Genomic DNA, 25723 nt, shown 5'->3' with positions numbered 1-25723 from the left:
CGATTTTTAAACGGATGATCTTTTCGCGAATTAATGTTTATGTTGCACGATAATTCGACTACGGATTAAACGATAGCAGATGCGAACATTCTCTGCTTTTCATCGATCGAAAAATATTTCTCATAGACGGATGGCAAGTTAAACACGAAACCTGGCGTATTTTACAAATTGCCGAACACTTAAATGTAAATTCGTCGCCAATTTTTTTCCCCGCTCGAGTCCCCTCTGGAACCTATTAAAAGTTTTCCAATGGCAAGTCATACATACAGTTTCCTTTATTATGCGAAGAATCCTCAGTGTCGTACACTTTGACAAGAGTCTTTCACTTTTCTGAATTCGTCCCTCTTCTTCTTGTTTCGGACCGTTTTCTATTATTCCATCCAGGGAATTGTACGAGGCGTATAGTTCCCGGCAAGCTTAATGTCCTGGAAACTTGTTACGAGTTGCAGGTAATTATCCATCGTTTCTTAACCGCTTGCATCCTCTTTAGGATGAAAACGGCAAATACCAGCGAGACCGAAACGGGTGAATAGCAGAGGAAGCGGTTATAAAAGATTGGTAAACAGAGTCGTACAAGTATCTTATTTTTCAGAGAACGTTAAAAGTACAAAAGGTACAGACGTAGAAGGAAGACGAGAAAAAAGGAAGGAACGACTGAACTTTCAACAATCGATTTCTTGGTTAAAGAACATAGGAACAAGGACAAAGGAAACCATCTAAAGTTTTCGTCCCTGCGAAGATAATTTTCTTCTGGTGGAATTGCGTTTAATTTACCGTGAAATTTGTTTGCCCTCCTATATACATAAATAAGAGGGCATATCGGAAACTCTGCTGCAGCTTCCTTTAAATTTTTAATAGCGTCTTCGATACCGTTTAGTACGAACTATTCCAATTACTTTCGTTCTCTTGAAATCCTATTCTATTTTGTACTTACAATCGACACCGTAACTAGTTCTAAACGTTTGCGCGCCTTTCCAATTACAAATTTCCGTAGTCGGGGCGGTATTAAATTGGAATTAATGCGCGATCTAGAAGGCACGATCAGCCGGCAGATGTCTCGGCGCAATTTATATTCGAATCGTCGAACGATGATCAATTCTCATCAGTCAATTTCAGTGGAACGACCAGCAATAACTAGTCCCACAGACCTGTCAATGTTCGAGCGGCAAAGATGGAAACGTCCTCGTCACGACTGCGGTTATTGACGGCGATTGCCAACATGAAGCAGCGTTGTTCGAGTATTCCCGGTATAATAGACGCTTCTGATCCTCGTGTAACGCCCCCCCTCGCTGTTCATGAATTCGCTGGTCCGGATGCTGATAACGCGCTTCCGCCTCGTAACTGATTCGGCGACAACGACGCTTCTCCAAACCGTCTGCTTTTCACGGTCATCGGGGAAACCATTCCAATCTGTTGTTTGTGGTTGGATTCTACACCATCCTCGTCTAATAATTACTCCCTCGATCGAATCACGCGTTTGTCCTGTCACATTGATCGAAGATGTGACGCAAGACACACTCTATTCCGTACTTATGATTAGTCTTTGTGTGCGTAACGTGAAATTGAGTTTATCAGATTAAACTCGAAGGTGTTCTGAACTTACGAAATTGGTTTTTGTTTTTCCATTCGAACCTTGAAGCGTAGTATAGGAATTTTTCGAACAGGAGATATCACTTTCGGATCAAATAGAAATTAAAGAGATTGATAGGTTGTTTGAATATTTAAGAATTCCGTATCTTGTAGCTACTAAATTATATAAGTTTTTTAACGTAAAAATTTCCACGATCGTATAGTCTGCCTAATGTATTTTTACAACTTTTGTTAGCTTCGTTAGCTTCCTTGGTTTCTTTTCTTAGCTTCCATCGTTTGTTAGCTTCTTAATTATTTCATATCGCCGTTCGATAGTCAGAAATACCTGTTTTGTCGCAACGTACGCTTTTACGATAATTCGTATGATTGACAGAAAAGAAGATTATATAAAAGAAAAGTATGTAAACATGATATTTGAATTAAGAAATAGCACACGGAGCCTCGTACACATTTTGTCCGAATGGTTGAACGTTCTAGTAACGAGTGTTTGAGTATAACATGCTCTACTGTATCCTTTTTTGTCTTTGAAACAAACGAAACCAAATTCTACGATATTGAAAAAGATTTAATAGCGCGTTATGATATTGTTGATCGACATTCGTACGAAGATGGTTTCATGAAGCGTGAGACATTTCCGAGATACTTCTGTAACATTAGGTTTCTTGTACCATCTGGCGTTTTCTCTCGGATCATGAGCATACGTTACCGAGATATCCACGTGCACGTCTCTTCTTTATAACTTTCTCCGGACAGAGCAAATGGGACCACGAATCTGAAAGTAACGGTCTAGTTACGAGCACAAATTCAAGGAAAGGGAAAGTTAAAACCACATTTTTCGCGTTCTCCAATCCGGTCACGTCAAACTTTAACGAAGTTGTGGCTGTTCGGCCACGTACGATTTATAACCTCTTACGTTCGTGCTACAACCAATTCCTCCGCTTTGATATTTCCTGCGGTATAGCGGAACGAAGAAAATTTGCTTTTCGTTCAACGAGTTCATCACTATTTCGATCTTTAAACTTTCCTCTTTAAGCTTTCCGTTTAAACTATTTGAACGATCGAGTGACAAATTTCATTACGTATGCAAAGCACGTAGTTCGATGTTATGGGTTTTAAAAACAAGTAAGAAACCAGCTTCTCTTCGGAAATGTTTCTTTCCGCGATCGCAATTTTATAACTGATTGCCGCGATATTGGAACCAATATACATTTTGTATTTTACCAAAGATTGTAATTTTGTACAATTCTTATATTTAATGCTATTATTAAGTCAGAGTATCTAAACGATTGTTACGATGGAATTAGATATATTCGTAAAACGATGTAGCTAGCTGCACTAATTGATTATGCATGAATATCGAGACGATAACCGACGAAGATATCGACCATAAAATTTTGCTGAGAAAGTTCAACGTGCTTCTGCGGTGGTGTGCACACATGTATACAGAGCCTGGGATTTTACACGTATTATTGGCCGTACGCGTGAAATGTATCCGCATGGTAAACACGGCGATAAGTGAGGATGACACAGGAAAAATACCTGTGCTGTGTCATCGTTCGTAGTAACTTATCTACGTGGCTCGTTTCGTTTCACAGCATTTTTCCGAAGGCGTACGACGCAACGTAGCTCAATGAGCAGGATAAGAAGAGCGGATATGATTTAACTAGCCAATAATTTCAACGTTTTCCAAGTTGATACGTCGCCGCAGTGTAAGTTGAGAAATTCGCGTCACGTAGTTTATAGGGTCATTCAGGAAATTTAGATTTTCACGCTACCAATACAATGATATTCAAACTATTCAAAGTTTAATTTTATGGCTTCCCGATTATCCGAACTCTTAGAAAGTTCATTCATATAGAGGATAAATGACGTAACTGTATTACATATTCTATGAAATATTATCCTGATGATTGTTATTTATATCGTTGCGTTAACGAACTTATACAGCTAATTATAACTAAGGATACAATTCTACGTAATTAATTGAGTTCGTTAAATCTTTCCTAATAATTTATTAAATATTTTGCACATAATATATACGACACGTGCAAATGAGACGTTCACAGTGATCGTAAAATATCATTTGAATATTCTTTGTAGTTTATAATTGATTTGCATAAAAACAGAGAAAGGTAGAGATCTGTAGATGGCAGAAGTAGGCCAATGGAGTTTGTCTGACCACATACCAGGATGTACTACTTACCTGGCTGAGTACACCACTCCCACGAGACGACATGGATCTATACTACTTCCTCGACTGTATATATGCAGAGAATCTATATGTTTATCAGATTAAGCGTACAGTTACACTGTACGTCTCGGTACGCCAATTCATTTTCACGATATACTACGCTTTCGAAATTACGATATCTCGTACAAAAACTCGAAGATCGTGGAATCAAGACAGGATTGCAAAAAAATTTGTGATCTACCACATTTTTCTTGAAAGTGCGAACGTTGCCGGTAATGAAGGGTAAAAAGACGCTGACGCGTCATTTGTCACTGACCGATGCACACGTGCTGAGCTTTAAGTAGATCAGTGAAAACGCGCGAATAAGAAGTATGATTGCACAAACGGAAAAGAAGCAACGAAGCTATCGAAATGATGATTTATTCGTGAACTGCAAGGAGGGCGGGGCGTTATATCGGGAAAAAATGAAAACGAATTTCGAGACGAAATACTCTGATTTTTAACAGTTTTTTTAACAGCGATAAAGTGGCAAAGTTGATAAAACAGAGTGTAAATTGCACGAAGAGCGCCATTGATGAAGGATACTTTGACGTACGCAACAGGTCCACGTTTAAATGGATCGCGAAACTTTTCAACAGAGACGAAAGTTCGTTACAGAGCTTACGTATCTCACTTTGAGTCATACGAGTGGTCACTTCGCGCTAGATCGCTTTAATGGCATGTTCATACATGATGTCAATTACTCTGGTTGCCATCGCTTCATATATCTTCGTACGTCGTACTCTTAACACGATATCTAACGCTAGTGTGATGTCTTAATTTTAAGAAGAGGTTTTGAAGAAAGTATCGCAAGGGGAAGAAAACAGTTCCATTGGGAAAATCCATTGATCGATAGTATTCCTTGACCTGACTGAGACATTGGGTGTGAGAGCAGTTTGGGAAATAGCCTGATGGGACAAAAGAGAAAAGCAAGCGTTTTATGAATGTGAAATGTGTCTTGTAAACTTTTGAGAATCATCATTGAGTTTCTTGAAAATCATCTCAAGTTAAATTAGTATTTAGAACATAAAGAGAGAAAGAGAAAGAGAGAGAGAGAGTTGGTAGTATAATTTAAACTTTTAATTGACTCGAATAAAATAAAAATTTATTCCAATCTATTATTTATTACTGATATTCACAATGAACTTTTATTTATTATCCACGATATCTCTGCTTTATTGAACTTCCTTTTTGTTTGTTACCTTACACAATGTAATAATATGTTTTACTTTATTTTAATAATATCTGCAAGCATTCTGAAATATTCATACGTTTAATATCGAACTCGTATTTCGAAAGAGAGTTTTTTAAATAAAGATCTAAGCAGAGTAGACTAAGAAACTACAGAAAACTAAGTAGGGTAAGGTTGCAAATTCGAAAGAACAAAATTACTAAACTGTCGGGTAGCTTGGAGCTAGCGAACGGAAAGAGGAAATGTGACTGTGACGTTTACGAGAATGGTTCGTAGTTATTTACACCTACTTCGGGCCATACTTTTCTGATAGGGTATTCTCCGTGAGCAGAATAGCAAGTCGAGGGTAAATTTTATCTTTGCATTGGGTTCCGTGCACGCCTCAAGCACATGTCTTCTGTGTTTTCGAAAGATTTCCGCGCCCGCAGAAAGCTTCCGCGTGCTGAGAATCGAATCACGAATCGCGTAACGAAAGGATTTCTCGCGTCCGCATCAACCTTATTTCATTCTTTTACGACCATTCGCGGAAGTTTCCGTGCTTGCGAAGCAGCTTAGCAATGGCTTCTGTGTGACAACTTAAAAGGATTTCATGATTCGGAGAGTACACGTCATGCGGATAAGCAATCTATTCTTTTTTAACAGCTTATCAAAGATTTTTATATAAATAAAATCTCATTGACCCGAATAAAAAGTAAGAAGTGGCTTTTTACTGGTTGCCTTTACGATCTATTTTTTATGGAAGCTTTATTTCAATTAGTCTGCGAAATCGTGATATCAGTTATTATCGTGGGAATATTTGTTATAAATAAATCGAGTTTCACAAACCAATATCTTCATCCAGAAATTGACATGAGTTACGAGCGAATTTCTGGAGAAAAATGATTTTATGTTATATCGATGAAAACAATTCAACCGCTTGTACCGTGACCGGAATGGCGTATGTCTGTGTTTCCCAATTGCAATCTCTCCTTCAGAATTTCTCTGCCGGAAGCATATACCGATATACACTGACGTTAAAACTATTGGGAATAGTCTCACGTACAATATTTGTACAACATCAAACAAACAATTATTTCAATGGGAAATCAATTTATTAAAAATTTCCCTGCATGTAGACCGATATTTTCAAATGTATATTTGTAAATAGAGAATGAAAGCGATAACTTTTTCATAATATCCAAGTAATTTGAGCGCCAATTATACAATAGCTGTAGAAAGTATTTGCATATACCTTCGTTTTCCAATGAAGTATCTTTTCTATCATATTTCACGTTTTATTCTTATAGCATAGAATTTTTCTAAGCGTATGAAAATATTATCAAACGATATGAAATTTAATGTACTCGATGTGCAAATGCTGCAATAAATACAGCAGTGTACAAATATCTTTCGTAGACACTGTAGGAGTTTGCCGAATATGTACGACCTCCAATTGACTATGAGTGCCAGCGTCGTAACCTCGATAGGAATTTATGATTTTCGACTGGTTTTGAGTACCAAGGTTATGACATTGACTACCTTTCAATAACTTCGAGAGCTCGACGAATACTGTGACTTTCGAGTGGCCTTGACTGCCAATGTCGTGAGTTCGAGGACCACTCGAGAGACCTTCGGATGTTATTGAACGCGATAAACGTATTAGCAGCGATTAAATGTTTTTGAATCCAAATCTAATCTTTTGGTGTTTTAACTGATTCTATTTCTGTTATATGGAGTTGAGCGTTTTAAAAGCTTGGTTACGAGCTAATGCTTTTGCAGCTAGCAATAAACCTACGCGACTCGCTGAATGCAATCCGATAACGCATTAAGGAACATTTTACTTGATCGTCGATATGCTAGAGAACATTGCGTTTTGAAACTAGTGCGTTTTTGACCAATATGGTCACGCAAATTGTATCGTTTTTATTGGCTTTGTTAATGCATTTTCGGAGAAACGATTTCTCAGATTCAGCGTTATAGACAATTTGTCTGTTGTTCGTCGAGTGTCCATTCATTAGGGTTGATCGATGCTTAAATTAAATTTTGTAATTTCATCGTCTTTTTGGTCGAATTCAATTCTTGTCGCATTTTCATTGTTCCTATTATCCGTTTTTTAGTCTTTTTATACCGATATCGTACATACATACTCTATTATATGGAGAGATACAACAGTCATGTCGCTCTGCAAAGTGTTCTCAGAAAAGCGGTCCAAAGGGAAATTAATGTCCGCCACAAAGCAGTCGTTTTTGCAGAATCGACAAGCGTAAATAAAAGATTGCTCCTCCCGCTTTATCCCGAGATTAATTCCTGTTCGTAAAGCACAATGGGACGACGGATTTTAGACAGTTGTCTTGTAATAGCTTTTTTCAATTTCAATAACTTTCGCTTGATTATTATTCGTACAATTTCATTATTAAGATTGAAATTGTATTTGCGAAACTTTCATTAATCATGTTCCTGCAATCAGAAATACCATTATAGTTTCGTTCGGTATGTCTACCGGTACGTATAATAGAGTTTGATTATTCCTATATGTAAGACTAATGCAATTATCCAAGTTTAATTCAATTTATGATAATTATTCGAATTGTTCGATTTTAACTTGAAATTATTTTCATTTATTTGGAATATAGTATTGGAAATATGCGGAACACGTACAGGACGAAAAATATTTTATTCCGACTATTATCGCGAGAATTGAAAAGCAAGTTGTATCTGCAAGACGGAAAATATACATTAATAATAAACAGTTAGGTTTCCAGGTGCAACGGTCTAGCGTAAAATGTTACTTCACAGGGAAAACTATGGTTTCCTCGAAGACGGGAAAATATGACGAAAGGCTCCACATAGAGTACAACGGTAAGCATAACTGTACCAAGGGCATCGTGAATAAGGATTACTTTATACACTACGATAACATACGGAGAAAAATATCTTTTGTTGTTTTTCCATGCACTCGTTCTAATTTCCTTGCATTTTCGACCAGACCTGAATTGTCTTGTTGTGTTTCGTATTTTCCTAGCCATTTTACATACGCGTGAAAAATGTTCATTTATCGTTTATACGACTTGCACCGATATTTTGCAAACACGTAAATAATATTAAATTACAGCGATACTAAGTTAAATTATAATCTAATTCTTCGTGCAACAACGTATTTTTAAAGATCATTGAATCTTTCTTTTGTACGATTTGCGACAAGAACTTCGGTGCATATAACAAGATGAAGGACAGAGAAAAGAGAAAATGGTTGAGAAATCTCTGTCGCTTAGCTGTCAGATATCAGAATTTATCGTTTGTACATATAAGAAAGTTTGAAGATAACAAGCAACCCAATCTGTGTTACCTTGATCCAGACATGAATCTGAATTTTATTTGCGACGGCTACCAAAATAATATTTTTTCTTTTATTTGCAACCGAAATTAAACGCATCAATGACATTTTTCCGTTACGCGTGTTCTTGTCTAATTTTCAAAAATCTGTCCAGGAGGATAACTAAATAGTCTGTATTGTGATTTCAAGGAATCTAAAATAAAGTCACCTTACAATCGTTCTTTCGAATAAAGAATGAAAACGTTATCTCTAAGGGGAATGAGAAGCTCAAGACTCAGCTAGGAATTTTCGAATTGCACGAATACACGATTGGTTTGACAACCTTCCGTAGACAAGATTATTTAGCTTCTAACGTGTAAAGCTTTTCGCTTTACACTATAGTAACTTATAACGTATATACGCCTTACGTATTTGTACTTTTAAACGAACAATAAATCACGTTTGTCGTCGTTAGATAATTTTTGTTCGACGAGGGCAACAGTACTACCTGTATCTTATTACATACGCGAGTAACATATTTTCTCCTGTAACAAATGCTGAACATCTATTCTCCGTAAGATGTTATCGTCAAGTACGTTACTCTACACCGTGAACTACAAGCTGCTGGCTTAATCGTGAAATGTTCATGGACCTGGCGTTCCTCAGCCCGAATTTCCATTATTATAATCACATTATATCTTATTCCGACGATGCAATATTCAGACAGTACTTATTATCAAGATTCCTCGGAGGGAGAAGTAAATGTGACAATATTTATTTGTAATATCATATTCTGCGTGCATCTTGTTAATCGTACATTTCCGCACTTCGATCGATACAGAATCACCTTTAATATTTTAACCTTCGCGTGTATATGCGTTTAATATCCCCCTGTAGAAAATTTGCAATTCTTAGAAATTTTAATACGGCAAGTATAGAAGTTTTATTAAAAATATTCAGACAGCTTGATATCTTCTAGATACATAAATTAACATCGTATTACGTGTCTTCCTTTTGTATAAAATATCGTAATTTTCCTTGTGGTATATTATTTTAATATATATATTTTTTAATTATTCGAGATAATTAAGTTAAACGATTGATTTCTTATTTAGGGAATTTTTATTATCTTTATTCCTCTAAGAAAGAAGCGTCGCGAATTTATCGGGTTCGGTAAAAGATTATTAGCGTTCGAAAACGAATATATTACGTTAAAACTCGTATCGTGTAGTTAAGAAAATGTCGTTTAAAATGGATTCGTTTTAACTTACAATTAGTGAGATTGACAGCCAATACCCCAGTCTGTTTCATTCTTTGAAACAATTTAACTCTTTGCGCAATGCCCGGGAACGCTTTCGCAGCAGCTTAATCTTCGATCGCCAGATTCGAGAAAATTGGAATGTCTAACACGATTCCTTCGGACCCGTGGAACGTTAAACGGGACGAACATTGGATCAAACCGAAAAATAGATGAAAGCGTAGCTAGATTGCCAGGTCAAGCGACAGGGAAATCTGGGATTTTCTGCTAGATCGTGAACTTCGAAAAGATTCGTGGATACTGCAAGATATTTATCACCGTATCTCCTTGCGAGATAAGCTTTTCATCTGAAAAGTCATTAATTTTAGGCTATTCGCAATTTCGTCTAATAATTCTGCCCAGAACACTGGTTAACTCATTATAGGACAACGTCGTCTTAAGGAAAATAAGTTTTACAATTTCTTTCAGTCAATTTACGTTATTAGATTCTGTGAACATTGTAGTTTTGAAAGGAAATTCGAAAGATTTGTTTCATACTTTGTTCGTCGTTATTTTTTCTTTCACCTTAATTCTGTGATTTTATAAAGTTTGAAAAGATTAAATTCTGCAAATTTTTTGTGTCTATTATTCATATAGCGACCCTTTATAAAGTATCTATGTACTTTATGTAAAGTATGCAACGTCGTAAAACATTGTTTACATTACTTTACTCTCATTTCTCCGTAACGTTGCCTTTATGAAACTTTCACGCGTTGTTTCACCGCGTGGTCCTTAATAAGTTAAACGTCGATCAAATTGATTCACGGTATCAATTAACGTCAAGTTTCGGTGGCCGTTTACGCACAGCGACAGTGATCAGAAAAGTATTAGGTACGCATACAGTTACGCAAAAGCGTAAATGTGTATTCGATGCGAGCCACGACCAATATTTTTCAATAAATATGAAAATATTTATTTATTCGAGTCGCGTTGATTCGATGTTTACAAACGTCCAATTGCTCGATTGGTATATTTCCCTTTATGCCGTAAATGCACACGCCGCTCTGTATATTAAAATAAAACGTTTATTCTCTATCGATTGTGTTGATATTCTGTTGTCAATGATAAAATTATACGCGCCTAATTGTCCCATAATGTTTTACCTTCTAGAAAGAACGTACTTAATTACAGAGGTTAATGCTCTTTAGTCAATTAACCGAATAATTGTCGAGATGAAACTATTTTCGACGTGTTTAGAATAAAATTTGGAACGGAATTTCAGACCGAAGTATCGAGCTTGTGAATTCTATCGAGAGCTCTCCTAAATAGTTTCCAAATTCTTTAGGTATAATACGTCCTTTCATAGTGCAACTGCAGCCTCTTTGTGATCAAATTTATGGAAGAATTTCATCGAAAATAATTCTACTATAATATTTGAACTTCCTTTTTTTCCAGCGATTTCAAATCTTCTCAGCCAATCGCCTAAACTATACGAAAGCTTACGAAAATACTCCAACACTCTTGCAAACTTTATACAATGTACTTGAATTGTAGAAAATTGTACTTGCATTATACAAAACGTTTTAAGATCTCATTAGCTCTGTAACGAGGTACGACTATTGTGAGTATAACAGTAAAATTTGAAACGGATCTGAAAACGTATATAGAAGTTACAAGATATTCATTGGAAGCATATACTTCGCAAAGAGTTTCGTATAATCCACAATCCGTATAGTATGTTCATAAAAACTTTCTGCGGTAGATATTCGAATGCTTTTCGAGTCACAGTACCTTTACCTAAATATTTAACGACCACTTTGGATTTACTACCACCGTGTGTCACAACATGATATGTTATGGCTTCAGACGGAGTCGTTTGGGCAGGAATTACTACTTATTCAAGGGGATTACAGACGCATCCTTTATTCCAAAAGTTTCTTCGGTATAATGTAAAACGGATCGGATATTGATGTTTGAACGTGGCTCTTTGGCCTCGTTTTATCTTGCGAGAATTACGACTGTAATTCGGTGAGTATTTCGCTGAAGGGTCTAACATATCTACTTTAATGCGAATTTACAGTGGATCTTGCGTTTTTCATCTTATTAAGTGGTATATATATCTTTATTTACGTCCAATTAACTTTGTAACTTTGGTAACTTTGGTGATTATTTCCCAAATTACTTACAGAAGAAATTTAAAAGTTTCAAGGATTATTATTTTCGTCCCGCTTTTTCATATTTTCTTGGCTTTTCTTCTTTCGACGCCGGACTGGTTATATGTCACGTCTCGCTCGTTATGTCTTTACACTTTGATGTCTTTCCTCGATTTGTCGCTGCGTCTTTTACCGTCGAGCAACCTGTTTTCTTATTTTGTTCTCATTTCGTATTTCGTATCGCATTTCCAGTCTTTCGTATTTACGTTATATTTCGTTATTTTTCCTACCACTTTGCCACGACATTAATATTGCATTATATTAGTGGTGGATATCAAGGACAACACGATAATCGCTTTGCGAAAGGGTGTATCGATTTCTCGGTGAAACAGGTAAGAAATCTTTCAATTTAATGGAGATCCGATGTCAACAATAATACGAGTTAAATTCTCAGATAAATATCGCTTTTAGATGTACCGAAGGTTATTGCAACTTATCAAATATTGTTTGTTATTTTTAAATTAACATCTTCGATACATTTGTCCTACATTTGTCGATATTTTTAAGTCTATGTATATAGTTTTACGTTCATAATCCAAAGTATGGTACTTTGGGAAAGTGACAGTACACTATTATAAGATACTCTTTTAGGAATAAGCAGAGGAAGTCGCTTAGAGTTGGTGACTGTTCGCGATGCTTCGTTTACGGTAGTGTTTATGACTGACCACTTATCGTACTCGTAAATTCTAACTTAACCGTGTGCGTTAAAGTCGACGTACTGTTCAAGTGTTCTTCATCTGAAAATACTATTATTCTCTCTCTTCGCATCTTCTTCCAATTCACCTTGTATTACATTTTTTACTTCCAACGGTAACACCTTTCTTTCCAACGTGAAACTCAATTCACGGTAATATTTAATCGTAACTATTAACTTTGTATTTTCAAGCAACGTTAAAGGTAACACTGGCGCTAATACCATCATTAATAAAACATCGTGAAACTAATTTAATAGCTATAGATAAAACTTAACGATAAAACTTGTATGAAAAATCTTGCTTCGAAATAAAAGGAGTATGGAAAAGTGTTCGTTTCTTTCATCCATTTAGATATATGTTTTATTAAAAAATCATTCAAACACCCAAAATGCACCGTTATCGGTCGATAAAGTTTCTATAAAGAATTACAAATTTGTAAGTTCGATAATTCTAGCGTTAATAGTAGACGATTTTTTTACGTAATTTATTCACCACATCGTACAATACCGCTTTATATCGAAGACAAAAATTTCCACGACAACCTTTCTCCCATCGAAAAAGCCGCAAATTCGTAGAACGTCAGAAGTAATTTCGCAGCTGTGGAATGCGTTTGAATGGGAATCGATGCCCCGCGTCGATGTTTCACGCATGATGGGACGAAGGACGGGAAACTTAAACGAGCTGCATCGCGTATCGCGGCTTGTCGAGTGGTTGACATCGAAAATCGAAATGGGTACGAAGTCGCGGATACACGCCATTCGGAAACCGCGTTTTACTACGTCTGTTACGTAAACTCTGAAGTCTTTGCTCTCACTCCAGATCCGCTGGCGGAGAAGCATTACCCCCGAACTGGGCATCCGCGAAGTTTCTTCGCGAAATTAACGAAATCTTGAAAGTTCCGCGCGCTCGAATGTACCGTTTCACGAAGAAAGCGCCGTAACTAAAGTTAATGAAAATGTTCGCTCCGAGGATGCGTCATTTTCCATGCTGATTAAATCAAAACTAGTCGCTCGCGTAATAGAATTCTATACACAAGTTGAATATATTATTCATCTTGAAGGAGCAGCTGTTCAGACGTCCGTGTCATTTCTTTTAAATTAGTTCTTTAGCAAGTTCCGAATACCTCGGGTTCAATCAATCGGTAACCCTTTTGAAGTAAAATTATTAAAACATCTTGATATTTTTATATTTATAACGATCATTTAAGTAAATCTGGACGTTGTAAGTTAAATGAATTACCAATTTTTTGTAAGGTACAGATGCTGAAATATTTTGTAATCTTTTCTAAATCAACTTTGTAAAACAATTCTGTTTGCTTTAATAGAAATACAAAGATTACTTTAAGTTAAGTAAATTAATAATTCTTTTTTTACGTTGGAAGATTTTATAATTTCTTCTAGATGAATTCTCTGTGTAATTCTGTATACTTTAAAAGTATGAGACGCGACATCTTCGAAGAAAGATAATTATCCTGCCTTATAATTTTAAGCATTTCAGGAAGTAACGAAGGGGATTATACCAGACTCCATAGTAGAAAACACTCTGTTTTGTAAATATAGTGGCTTCTGCATGTATAATCCTTCGCGTAAAGTAGTAGCTGCAGAAAGCTTTTGTCACAAGGATGTGATTAACGCGTGTCGTGAAAATATTTCGAAGCGTGGCGCGACAACGTTTAAAATATTTAATTATTTACCTCTTGTTTGCAGTTTAATCCTACAATTACACACTCTTGTAACACTATTTATTTTATTTACGCGTTTAGTCTGTAATTAATTTGCGTCGAGCTTGCTTGGTGTAACAAAGACCAACGTTATTCACCAAGTAAAAGTTTTACTCCTTCCATGAGTGCCGCTTCATGACGTTCACAAAAATTTATGCGTCTCCAGTTACGAACGAACAAATAGAACGCACAAATAACAAACTTTTTCTAGAAAATGGTGGTTTCTACGTATATTGCAATATGATACGAAACAAGCTGTTTAAGTGCGTTGAAATTTTCGTTTATTTTATATCGACGAATATATAATATTACTTTTATCTACACAAAAAATAGTTGTAGCCTATCTTATTTAATTTGTTCGTTACCCGCTGCTTCTACCTCTATTTCACACCACATTTTCTTACAACCGTATTTGCTAACCTCGATCCTATAATACTGCAGCGTCTAATCTCAAGTTATTCACTTAAACTATTTAATTTTCCAATATTCGCGCGATTAAATCGTCGAAAACTCCGCTCTAACAATGCGGACGATATCCTGTGCGAAGTCAACCCGATCCCTTAAACTTTCTCCTTGGAAAATTGTGAAATGTCGAGTGCTAATCGTGGCCAACCTTCGGAAAGGAAGACGCGAGCAACCCCGCATCCGACTTCCGGAGCGAAACGCGTGCGCGGGTGGTTTTAATGGGGGTAGGGGGGGTGATGGCGGGGGCGCGGTCGCGGGTACAGAAACGTCGCACTTCAGTTGGGTTTGGTTCGCGTTTCGCGACTGGCCTCTGGCGCCTCGAGGTGCCTCTTTCGTTCCGTTGATCCGCGCACACCCGACTCCGTGGTTCGGGGACTTTCGCTCGTTCGTTCGTTTTTCCCGTGCATCTTCAAAGTTGCAGTGCGAGTTCGTGCAATTGCACAGACAGGCCCGACGCCTCGTTTATTTCCAATTGGACGTCGTGGATGGAACGTACGTGTCCGAGATTTCGTGAGTGAAATTTCTCTCAGTGATTGACAGAGGGTTGCAGTTGTTCGCAGCTGTTTCACTGTCGCTTTCGCAATCGTAACGAACGAAAAAAAAAACCAAGCTTTCGCGTGTCATAAGATGTTCGAAGAGTAGAACGTATAAAACGAAAATCGGAGATTTCGTCGTGGATGTTTGAACGTTGTCGTTTCCTCGATGATAGATCACCTCGATGATGTTCTCGTTTGCGAAGACAGATGTTTTTGCAGGAACTTCCGCGAGACGCTCTTTGACGGTCGAGCGCTACGTATCTGGGTTAACTGACGGTATTTTAGATAGAGTACGAAGTTCGGGCATGCGAAACGTTGATCGACGTTGGACATCAATTCTTGAGCGCGAGAGAGACCGACGATCGCGTTCGTCCTTGGCACTCGGCTATTCGAAAAGTTTTCCTCTTGATCGTCGAGATTTATGAGTTCCATTCTCATGACTCGACAAGAAACCCTTGTTTGTTTGTCTTTTTACGATCGTGTATACCATTTCGCCAGGATGTTTGCCTTTCGCCGAGTTTTGATCGATGCCAGATAGCAGGATCGGAATTCGGCTTTGTAACGTATCGCGTTGCAAAGGTGTCGCATAGCCGCTTTTATAACAGGATGCTGAAGAGCAGCACAATTATCGCTACAAACGCAACTACCTGTGTATCCGATTTCACACGGTTTTTTAGTCTCCCTGAAACGTAGACTCGTCTGGATTGCGCGATTCCATTCGAGTAAAAACATTTACATGGCGCGCGAATACATAGCGTATCGCGTCGTATTAGAGGCGAAGGTCGATTCGAGTTGGTGGAAAAAGTAGGAGTAGCCAGTAGCTGGGTCGAACGAGGTTGCCGATAAAAAACGCGGCGGAACGATTTTCCAGTGTTCAAGTTGGCTGAAACTCGAATCCTAATGGAATATCCGATTCGCGATACACTACAAGTTTCACGATTTTCCTCTTTCATTAATTTTAATTCGTATTTTTTATCGGTTCAGCATGATCGTTCTTTTTACGTTGCAGTCGTTGCTATTCCGTCGAAGAACAAAGTTCGAAGATCTTTACGACTCAAACAGAAAACGTTGATAGTCAATTTATTCGCTTCTTATCGTCGAAGAAAAATAAATACTTGGAGGTTTGGTTCTTTGTTGTAGGAAAAATTCTATTATTGACAGCGTTTTTATTCTGCTTTACTTTCGAACTACGTATATACGAAACGTACCCGGTTTTGTGACAGCAGCTACGAAGAAACGCGATCGGAACAAAAAGTTGAAATTACGAAAGTTTGGTAGCATGGTATTGTTCCTTGTTAATAGCAAGTAATTATAAAATATTGCATCGGCAGAATCGACAGAAATAATATTGCTAGCGCCTCTAGCATGCTTTTAGGAGATTACTAGATAGCAAACACGTAGAGTTCACAGCCGATTACATGCTAAATCGTTGATTGTATTTTCTGATTCATAGCCACGAATTGCGGTTCACTGTCCGAGAATGCAGTATCGAATACGTAGGTAAATTCTGTAATTGATGCGATCAGATTACTCTGTTGTTCATAAATGGATTTATCATACCGTTTGACGTAATATATAAATTTCTATTAAGAAGATTAATTAATTAAATTTAATCGTGAGTGTAATATAAATAAGTATAATAACAATTTGTTATGTAGTTTTACACCAAGCGACGTAGAACGAGGCATAACGCGATCCAATCGGATAATTCGTGGATTAATTTCACGATATTGGTTATTGGTCGATGTCGTGCGTCGTTGTACCATATTTGTGTATATATGCAAATTCAATCTTCTATCGCCACCAATCCACGTAGTTTTCGATTTCCACGTTACTTTGATGTAATTGATTACATGTAAGAATAAGCTCATAGTACAACTTACAACAACACAAAGATACAGATTATTAGACTCAAGATTCAAGACGACTTTGATTTTAAGATAACAGACATAACGGAAAAACCTGTTAATCTAAAAGTCTAAAGAAAAATTGTCAGTCTACTTTTCTCCGTTTCCACCATACGTACAGATTATTTCAGAGTATTTTATTTTTCATTTTCGCAAGTTTCATCTCGCGTAGTCGACACGCGTCTTTCTCGTCGTCTCCATCAACCCCTATATCCATTTTTATTATATTCCTTGCAGGAAGATAACGCAAACGTTACTGCAATACTACATAGTTGGAACGTTAGTTCATTTTTCAAATCATCAGCAATCTGTACTTTAAAACCAATTTGTCATCTATAGTGTTAATTACAAATTTTAGTCGTTATCGAATTATCTCACAGATCGAGTCATCCTAAAAATCAGCGTATTTTCGGTCCATTCACGCTTTTTAGTACTATAATCTTTCAGCGAGAATCTGCGGAAAAACTTGAACAAATCTGTACGATTAGTCGAGCAACGATACATCAACAAGATACACGCGTGTAACTCCTTTATTAACGAGACTTTAAAGACCAAGTCCATCGATTTTCGATCAATCCTCGGATCGAAGCGGAGAACCAAGCCCTCGAATTTCACCTTTACACGCGATTTCGTGGCTTCGGCCTCGAATTTATTTTCCGCTGCACGCAAGAGGAAGCAGTCGCTGTATCTATACAGGGCAAGAGACCGTGTAATCCTAGTACAAGCCCGGGGAATGGTTCACGATTAAGCCGAAGCTTCGTCGAAGCGTCAAGCGTAGTTTAACCGGAGAGTTCATTATAAACGCGTGTAAGGATCGTGACGACGACGAATTTTCCTCTTTCGACGAATTCCGCGGTAGAATTTAAATTCTTCGTCAACAGCTTCGTTGCTTTACAACGATTCAGACTATCGTGCCGAGCCTCGGTCTCCAAACGAAGTTTCGTAGAAGAAGTTTCGACGACCGAAGTGTCCTCTTGTCTCGATAGAAAGACGTGAAACGAAAACGAAAATGTGGGCGAACAACGAATCGAATTTCGGGAGTGATGCTCCTCGGGACGTGAACGAACTTCGATGTTGCACATAGCTGATTCTGTTGACTTTTTGAGAAAGCTAGAAGCAGAGGAGGGCGGACACTGCGTAAAAAGGGAAATACGATCGCGTCGCTCTGTAAGTGTCGCGTTACGATCATTCGTCGAGCAGAAAAAATATCTCCACCGATTGACTCAAGTACCGCATACTTCTTGGCATCTTTTCTTCGCGATACGTGACAGGAATCGCGACATTGGTCGCTCCTGTTTTCCACGTTGTTTCATTCTGTCGTCGATGCGTTTAAGTATTATCAGTGGTTCACGGAAGACAGAACGTCGACGATGAAATTGAAATTCGTTCTATTTCTTTTCGTCCTTATACATAGCCGCTTGTACGTCTTAGATCAATTATTACTATAATGATTATAATTAATACTTTATTTTTCACGCATTGGCGAATACTTTCTCGCCATTCTAACATCGTAATTTTGATAAAAGATAATTGGGTTCCTTTCGCAATTGATCCGAGAATCGCCTTTTTATCGTTCACATATCTGTCACAGAAGATTTTCTTTTTCGACGGTTTTATGTAACTTTCGAAGATCTTACATTCCGAGAATATCTGCAGTTATAGAAACTTTGACATGCCAGGGGTTAGGTTGCTTTTCTTTACTAAAAGGACGGAGCAGCAAAATTTCGAAGCTGTTATTTCAAGGGATTTAACTTTGTCCGATGCACGTAATTCGAGCATGAAAGAGGATTTAGTATTCTTGTAAATACTTTGCTCGACTACGAAGATTCGATTCGAATAATTCATTCGTCGCGGTAACGAAGTCGTACATTTATGCAAACGTTTAGTTATGTTTCCGAAGCTATGCGAATGTACTACATACGTATCTATCATCGTTAAAAAGATTAATTCTTACTTTCCACAAGAACCATTATTATCTCGTTCTTTTATATTTCGACATTCATTATGCGCTGAAGATATCCGATGATCATATTCCCATCGAGCTTCCGTTCGCTTGATTTAACGTCTTACTTGGTATACGCGTTACATACACATATTATGTATGCTATAGAAAACATTTTCAAATATCATTAATATCGTAACGAGACACGATCATCGTGGTTGTATCGATAAAATGTGGAACGAACGCGAAAAGAATTAGAAATTACGAGATATTTCTCGCAAATGCAAAAATAATCAAAATATTTCAGCAGTCGTTATACTACTAGCGATAAGTTACGATGTTTAATGAGACCATCTTTGGCGTTAATCATATGCTTAAGATACTATTAACGCTGTGTACTAATTTTGTACAAACTATACGTTTGTAGCATATATTTCGTAACCTCTGCGACAATTTTCGGATTTATTTCAAACTGTACCGATGAAATCAGTCTTTCTCCGTTATAACTCCAATAAAGTTTCAAAAAGCTTCGTCTAAGAAGCACGATATATATTCGTAATACTTTCGTGAGTATGCGTGTATCGTATATAAGCGCTACACGTTATGTTTTACTTGAAATAAAGAATAATTATACGGAGCCAAGCTATGGCCAAATAGTTGAAAGAAAATAATACGATGAATCTGCGCGTGAAAATCTGGTAAATGCAAAATCCTCGTTAAAGAAGGGTTTACGGTGGTGATGCGATTTAAGCCGCGAGTTGGCGCCAAAAATTTCGCCTATTATGGGTATAACGGCATGTTCGTTGCGAAACTTCCAGCGCAATGAAATGTTCAAGCAAAATTAGTTTACGCGAGATTTAACGAGTAAATCTCTGGGACAAATGATCGCGGTCCAGTATTTGAAACGATCGTATTGCCGTTGCGAACTTGCGGTTCTTGCGAAATTCACCACGTACAAATAAACGTCGACCGGAATCGTTGAAGCAGCCGGCGGAATCTCGAAACGAACGGATTAACGTCACACGAAACACGTAAAACTGATTGATCATAACAGTTTCTATAATCGGAAAACCGTTGGATGCCGAGACAATCGGGTATCGATTCCCTTCGCGTGTGACACGACACTCGATCTTTGCCAGAAACCGTTCAAAAGGTGGCAATTACGCTTGGAAACGATCCGTGCCAAGACTCCGTTGATAAATTCCGTTATCGCTTTTTCGATCTGATTATTAATTTTCCAACTTTAGAATCGAAACATCGTTTCGATGGCAAATTAAAATATGCTTTCGTTTGCTGATTTATCAACGGTTGCATTGTTAATTCTGCAGTAATTCAGAGCATATGTAACATTTCGAAGGAATATATAATTTCTGGAATATAATTAAAATACCGAATCGTTCAGATAAATTATTATTTCCCAATGGAATTGAAATAGAGACGAACGTAGGTGATTATCGAAGCTTTAAATATTTTATTCGCCGTTTTATGGAAAATACGTAGCAGTTTGCAATTTTTGGTACATCGTACGATTACATCTGTATCAATAGTTGCGAATAAATGGAAACCGACTACATGTTTTACATTATACGGCACAATCGTACCATCGCATCGCTTAGTTAAACGAGCATTCGAATCAACCGTTGTCAGACTTCGATTCTCTGCTGGAATTTCCTGTTTTACTCGGTGTAACGTGAACTTTCTCTCGAATACGTACGTTGCAATTAGTAACTACGTAAAGTGCGATCGCAATTTCGGTTTAATTAGACGTAAACTTTGTAGCGCAAATAATGAAATTTTAGCAAGCGATAAAATTGCAAAGACAGGTGAAAAGATGGTATCGCGGTCGAAAAATCACATATTACGATAAACGTGCGCGTCGACGCAACAGAAGAAGTATTTGTCGACGGTTGGTTCGCGTTTTTGACGTTTCGCACGCGCTGAAACTCATCGTCGGCTGATCCATGTTGCAGCGTTACAGGCAACGCCGTACGCTACCGAACGCTGCATAAAAGAATTCAGAATTAACATTTCCAACATCGTCGAGGGATTAATTGCTTTTATTTCAGCAAAGTGTCCTCAAGTTTCCATCGAATCTCTTTTGTTCGCCTCAAAGGGCTATTCTTCAAAAGCTCGGACGCTTCCATCACCTCTGATCGATCACACAGTTTTTCCCTCTGTTTCGATGCAACGTCACTCTCCAATTTATTGCGGCAATAAAGCGAATTCCTCGAATACCTGGAATCCTGATCTTCGAGATATTTCACCGGTATCGATGTTTTTCAAGATTCCAAAGAATCTCTGTCACACCCTTCGTGTTATATTTAACGAGTCTGAAAGTCGCGACACTTTGTGAAATTATAGCTCGCGGTAAATTCTTGTTCTTCCGGATCTTTTACGTTGCTTGGATAACGATGACCCACCGAGGCGGAGAGATTAATGCGAACGGTTTGGTACAAACAAGGCCGACAATAATTATTCGCGCAAAACGGCAAACGCTTTTTAATTTCTCGATCCAATTTGTTTTTTCGCCGCGCGTAAATTAATGGTGATTTACGACGGTGTGTTATTCGCGTCTGGCGTCGTGACGCGACGAAACATCGCAGAAAGAGTTGCAACGAGCTTGGTGTTCTTTTTGGAAACACGCGAAACCTCGCCTTGTCATCTGTTCGTCGTGAACGAGTGATCGTGCTCGTAGTAATTAACGATTCTTACAGTCGTTCGAGTCTTCTGAAATTTGCACGTTCAAACGTCGTTCTCGTTATTCGCTCGATCGGTTTCCACTTGGAAACATTTGGTCGTTAAATAAGGGGGTAGAGTTGGTCGAGATGAGCAGAAACTATTCATCTGAATAAGGCTGGTTACCGCGAGATAAATTACTTTGTCCACGTACGAGTATCATCTTGCGGATAGGCAACGGTCGTGTTTCCAACTTGAGATTTTGCTTGCGTTACAACGAAACGGAAAGCTCATAAGCTCGCAAGCGTATAGTACTTTATAGGCATATTTTTAGAATTTTTTCCGGACCGTTTTAGAATTTTCCTGGTGCTTTTGCAACATAGTTCGGTATTATTACATTTTATTACGAGATTGCGATAAATCGTAAATCTTTCGAGTGAAAAACAATTTTTATAATTAAGTTACAAAAGAATTTCAATCGACAGAGATATCTGTACTTGTTTCGCGTTTTGCTTAATTTTAAGAGCAACTTGTGTTGTTCAAATGAAACAGAAATGCTATGGCTATTCAACGTATTTGAAGATGTACCTAGGTATCTGTAAAACGAAGGTACAAATTCCACAATGCTATTAACATTTCTGTTTCCTCCAGGAAGCATCACCAAGCGAAAGAAGAACAAATTGCCTGGATGCTTCGTCGTTCCTATCGTTCCTACTTATAACATCCCTTCGATTCATTACAATCATGGTAACCAATTTATCTAGTCCAATGGCTGAAAACACGCCATAAACAATGCTTAACTTTCTAAAATATCGCGATTCTCTTTCTTCTTCCTCTCTTACATACCACCAATCATCAGCTAACGACTATAATCTTTTGACCAAACGTCCCTTCTTTCATCCTCTATTTCCTTACACTCGGTAAATACGAAAGTTACACAGAGAAGAACAAGTTAACCCGCCGTTTTCACGGTTGCCTGTGAACAAGTTGAACGAGAGTGGAGCGTTCAACTCGTCGTCGAGAGGGCCATGCCGGGGGCGTGTGTACGACGAGCGAAGGCATTCATTGCGACAGTAAAAATTGTCAGTTAAATCCCCTTGAGCCAAACCATGACGGCCACGAGCAGGAACAAAGGGGTGAAACGAATAAGCCTGTGGGTATCGTTACCGCGCTTAATTACGCTGTTCGCTCGAGAGTTGCCGTTTTTGTAACCGTTAAAATGGCTACGCGAAGTTTTTCCGACAGGCGCGTCGCTGAAATAATTCGCGATAAATAAGTACAGTCGGGGACAAAAATAAGCGGATAGGTAGTGACAATAAGTTTCAACGAAGTTTCGTTAAACACGACTCGTTAACATAGAAATTTACGTATGAATTTCAATTATCTGCCAAATAATCGACGTAGTACATGAATATATACGAAATAAATTTGAGCGTATGACGTCCGTCGAATCGGTCAGAGGAGGCAAACGAACGCGTATGATCGAGACAATTTTCGAGGCATTAATTCTTGATACGTTACTGTTTGACGTTTAACATCGTGCAAATTAATTTCACTGTGTATTACGTGTAATAATTTGAGCAAATGAACGCACTTTTAGAAGAGGAACGAAGCATATTCACTTCGGATGCAACTTTGGATACTGTCGTATACCCGACAATTCATAGCAACCCATAACAATGATCCGCGCAAATCCGCTCCTGAATGCAACAACCGACTGTCGTTCGCCAGCCAATGTCTGAAGCCCCTTACACCTATCGTACATACCGATCCCGCTTGTTGGACAGTGGTTCGATTAAACTTCATCGATACCTATTTCCATTACGCGATCCTTTTTGTCCGATCGTAGACGCCTTAAACGTGGTACGTCCTTTCGTGTGTGTTGCCAGACCGCTTTTCACGTGGCAACAAGATGCTCGAGGCGTGTGTTTCGTTCCTCCGAGCTTGATTTATCGGCGCTGATTAAGTGGTCGCGCGTAATTAGAAGGGTCAACGAACCGCTCTGGCTGGCCTGTTGAACCGAGCACAACAGAGAACTGTTACGCGAACTTCTTGCTTGACAAGGAGCGTCGGTTGATTGGTAAATTTGGCTGGTTCGCTGTTTTGATTTGTGGTAAAGTCAGATTAATTTTATAGAGTAATTTACGATATGAACCTGGTCTTTCCACCTATGTACTACCGTTGGTACTTGTAAATGTTTCCGGCGTATAGATGGACGTAGTTGTTAATACGAGGCAATTGTGAGTTTTGGCGTAGTTACGTGCTTTACGGTGCTACTTCGTTAATTTATGGCGGACGTAAATGACAATGCAAATGATTTTATCCTATGAAGAACGAACGTACGTGTCCGTCTTTTGTCCATGTCTGCTTAGTTATTTACTGGTTTAGTTATTTAGAAAAGAACGAATTTAGTGGGTGGATTTGTTTCAATGTTCAACCGTTTTTAAGAATTCTCGTCAGGCTACGAGGGTTTTAACCCTTTTTCTCGCGGTTTACTTCAAAGCAGATGTTCGGAATATTTATTTTCAACGCGACTCGATATGCTGCTTTGTGTTAGAAAAGGGATTAGAATATTTCAATCAAATTATATTAAATTATTATATATCAAACTTATTTACGAAAGTATGCAGACTATTTCGCTTTTAATAAATTCACAAAGTAATTATATATTCTCTTGAATATAGTGACTAAATTGTACGGGCGTGTCGTCTATTCTCAAATGATCACTGCTATTTTTAATGTAAATGTTTTACGCACATAACTTTCGATCGATTAATTAAGTATACTCGATCGTTGTTTACCATAGTGTCTCGTACTTCGCATCGATAGGAAATATATTTATCGCTTCGATCAGAAAACTCGACGCACAAAGAAACCAAGTAGTATCGAATCGGTATTTTTCGTTGAGCTACACTCGTTACGGTATTTGCAGCGTGAACGTTCACCGAAAGAACGTCGCTCTTTTTATCTCGTTTGTAGTACAGTTTGTACATCGAGTATGCAGATGACGTTTGGTCCTACGAAGTTCCTTTGAGATGCATGTAGAAGCCTTTCTGAACACATGCCACGAAAATCCAGGTTCCGCGAATGACGAAATTTTACACTCTGGAATTTCAACGTTCCACCGTGTAGCGAGCGTATGTAGCCTTCAGATCTTTCCACTAAAATATCTTTAGGTCTTTTTGCATTCAGAATTTTTTCTCAAGATTTTATCCGAGCTCTTTCGATATGTAGCAGCATTTTAGTGTGAAATTCTTTTGTACATATATTTACTTATTTTTTACATACATCGTATAAATAATTATTTTTGAAGGATTTAAATATCCTATTTTTTCTTCCATTCCTGAGTGAAATATATTCAGTTACCTCTCATCATATCTGAAGCCGTTAACACTGTTGACTCAGTTGATTATTTAACCCGTTAACAAATTAGGAAACTATTATTTTCAGTGACGAGTATAATTATTTGCGAGTTTGGGATCAGTGTTCTTTCGTGTTTGCATTAAAGTAGTATTTAAAAGTATATGATAAACTATAAAAATCCCGAAGAAAATATGAATAAAAAATCTTGATAAAACCTGCTTACGAATATAGACGAAATTTCTAAACAGAAAACCAACCGATTGTCTGATCATTGTCCTGCTAAAGTTTCTTCGTTTCTATCTTTTGAAGAGAAATTCAAACGCATAAAAATTTGTCTAGCAAAGCGCGCATCGCGATCATCTGTCAGCACTCGATACTAATCGATCACTGTCAGACAGCGCGACAAGGTTCCGTGGTCGATGCGCCATTTTGCCGTTAAAGTACGAAGGTTTATAGAGCTATATAACTCATTGTTAATCGATGGAAATAGGTCAACACGTGCTTAGAATACGAGCTTTCTCCCCTAACTGGCTCGTTTTTCCTTTAGATATAAAAAGGATCAAAGGAAGGAAGCAGTCTGTACTAGTACTCCCTCGACGAAGCAAAATAGAATTGCTCTAGTTGGCTGGCAGACCCGACGATTACAACATCCTATGAACTTGAAC

At 37.9% G+C, this 25723-nt stretch overlaps 1 protein-coding gene across 7 annotated transcripts in view; it reads left to right on the top strand.

Annotated features, from left to right (window-relative positions):
• Positions 1–25723, top strand: part of Nmdar2 (glutamate ionotropic receptor NMDA type subunit 2) — a 368342-nt gene that overhangs the window by 30842 nt on the left and 311777 nt on the right. Inside the window, exon 1 of one of the 7 annotated variants that reach the window (XM_072021780.1) lies at positions 14918–15126. The exons of 5 other annotated variants lie outside the window; for them this stretch is intronic. The gene's annotated coding sequence lies outside the window, so the exon portion shown is untranslated. Of the gene's footprint in view, positions 1–14917; positions 15145–25723 lie in introns of those variants that run through there. One more of the 7 variants, XM_072021782.1, reaches the window with a different exon arrangement.

This window comes from Bombus fervidus, chromosome 2, assembly GCF_041682495.2.
Source record: "Bombus fervidus isolate BK054 chromosome 2, iyBomFerv1, whole genome shotgun sequence".
In the NCBI taxonomy this organism is placed as follows: domain Eukaryota; kingdom Metazoa; phylum Arthropoda; class Insecta; order Hymenoptera; family Apidae; genus Bombus; species Bombus fervidus.
The sequence above is the reverse complement of the archived record's forward strand: the minus strand, read 5'-3'. Positions and strand labels throughout refer to the sequence as shown.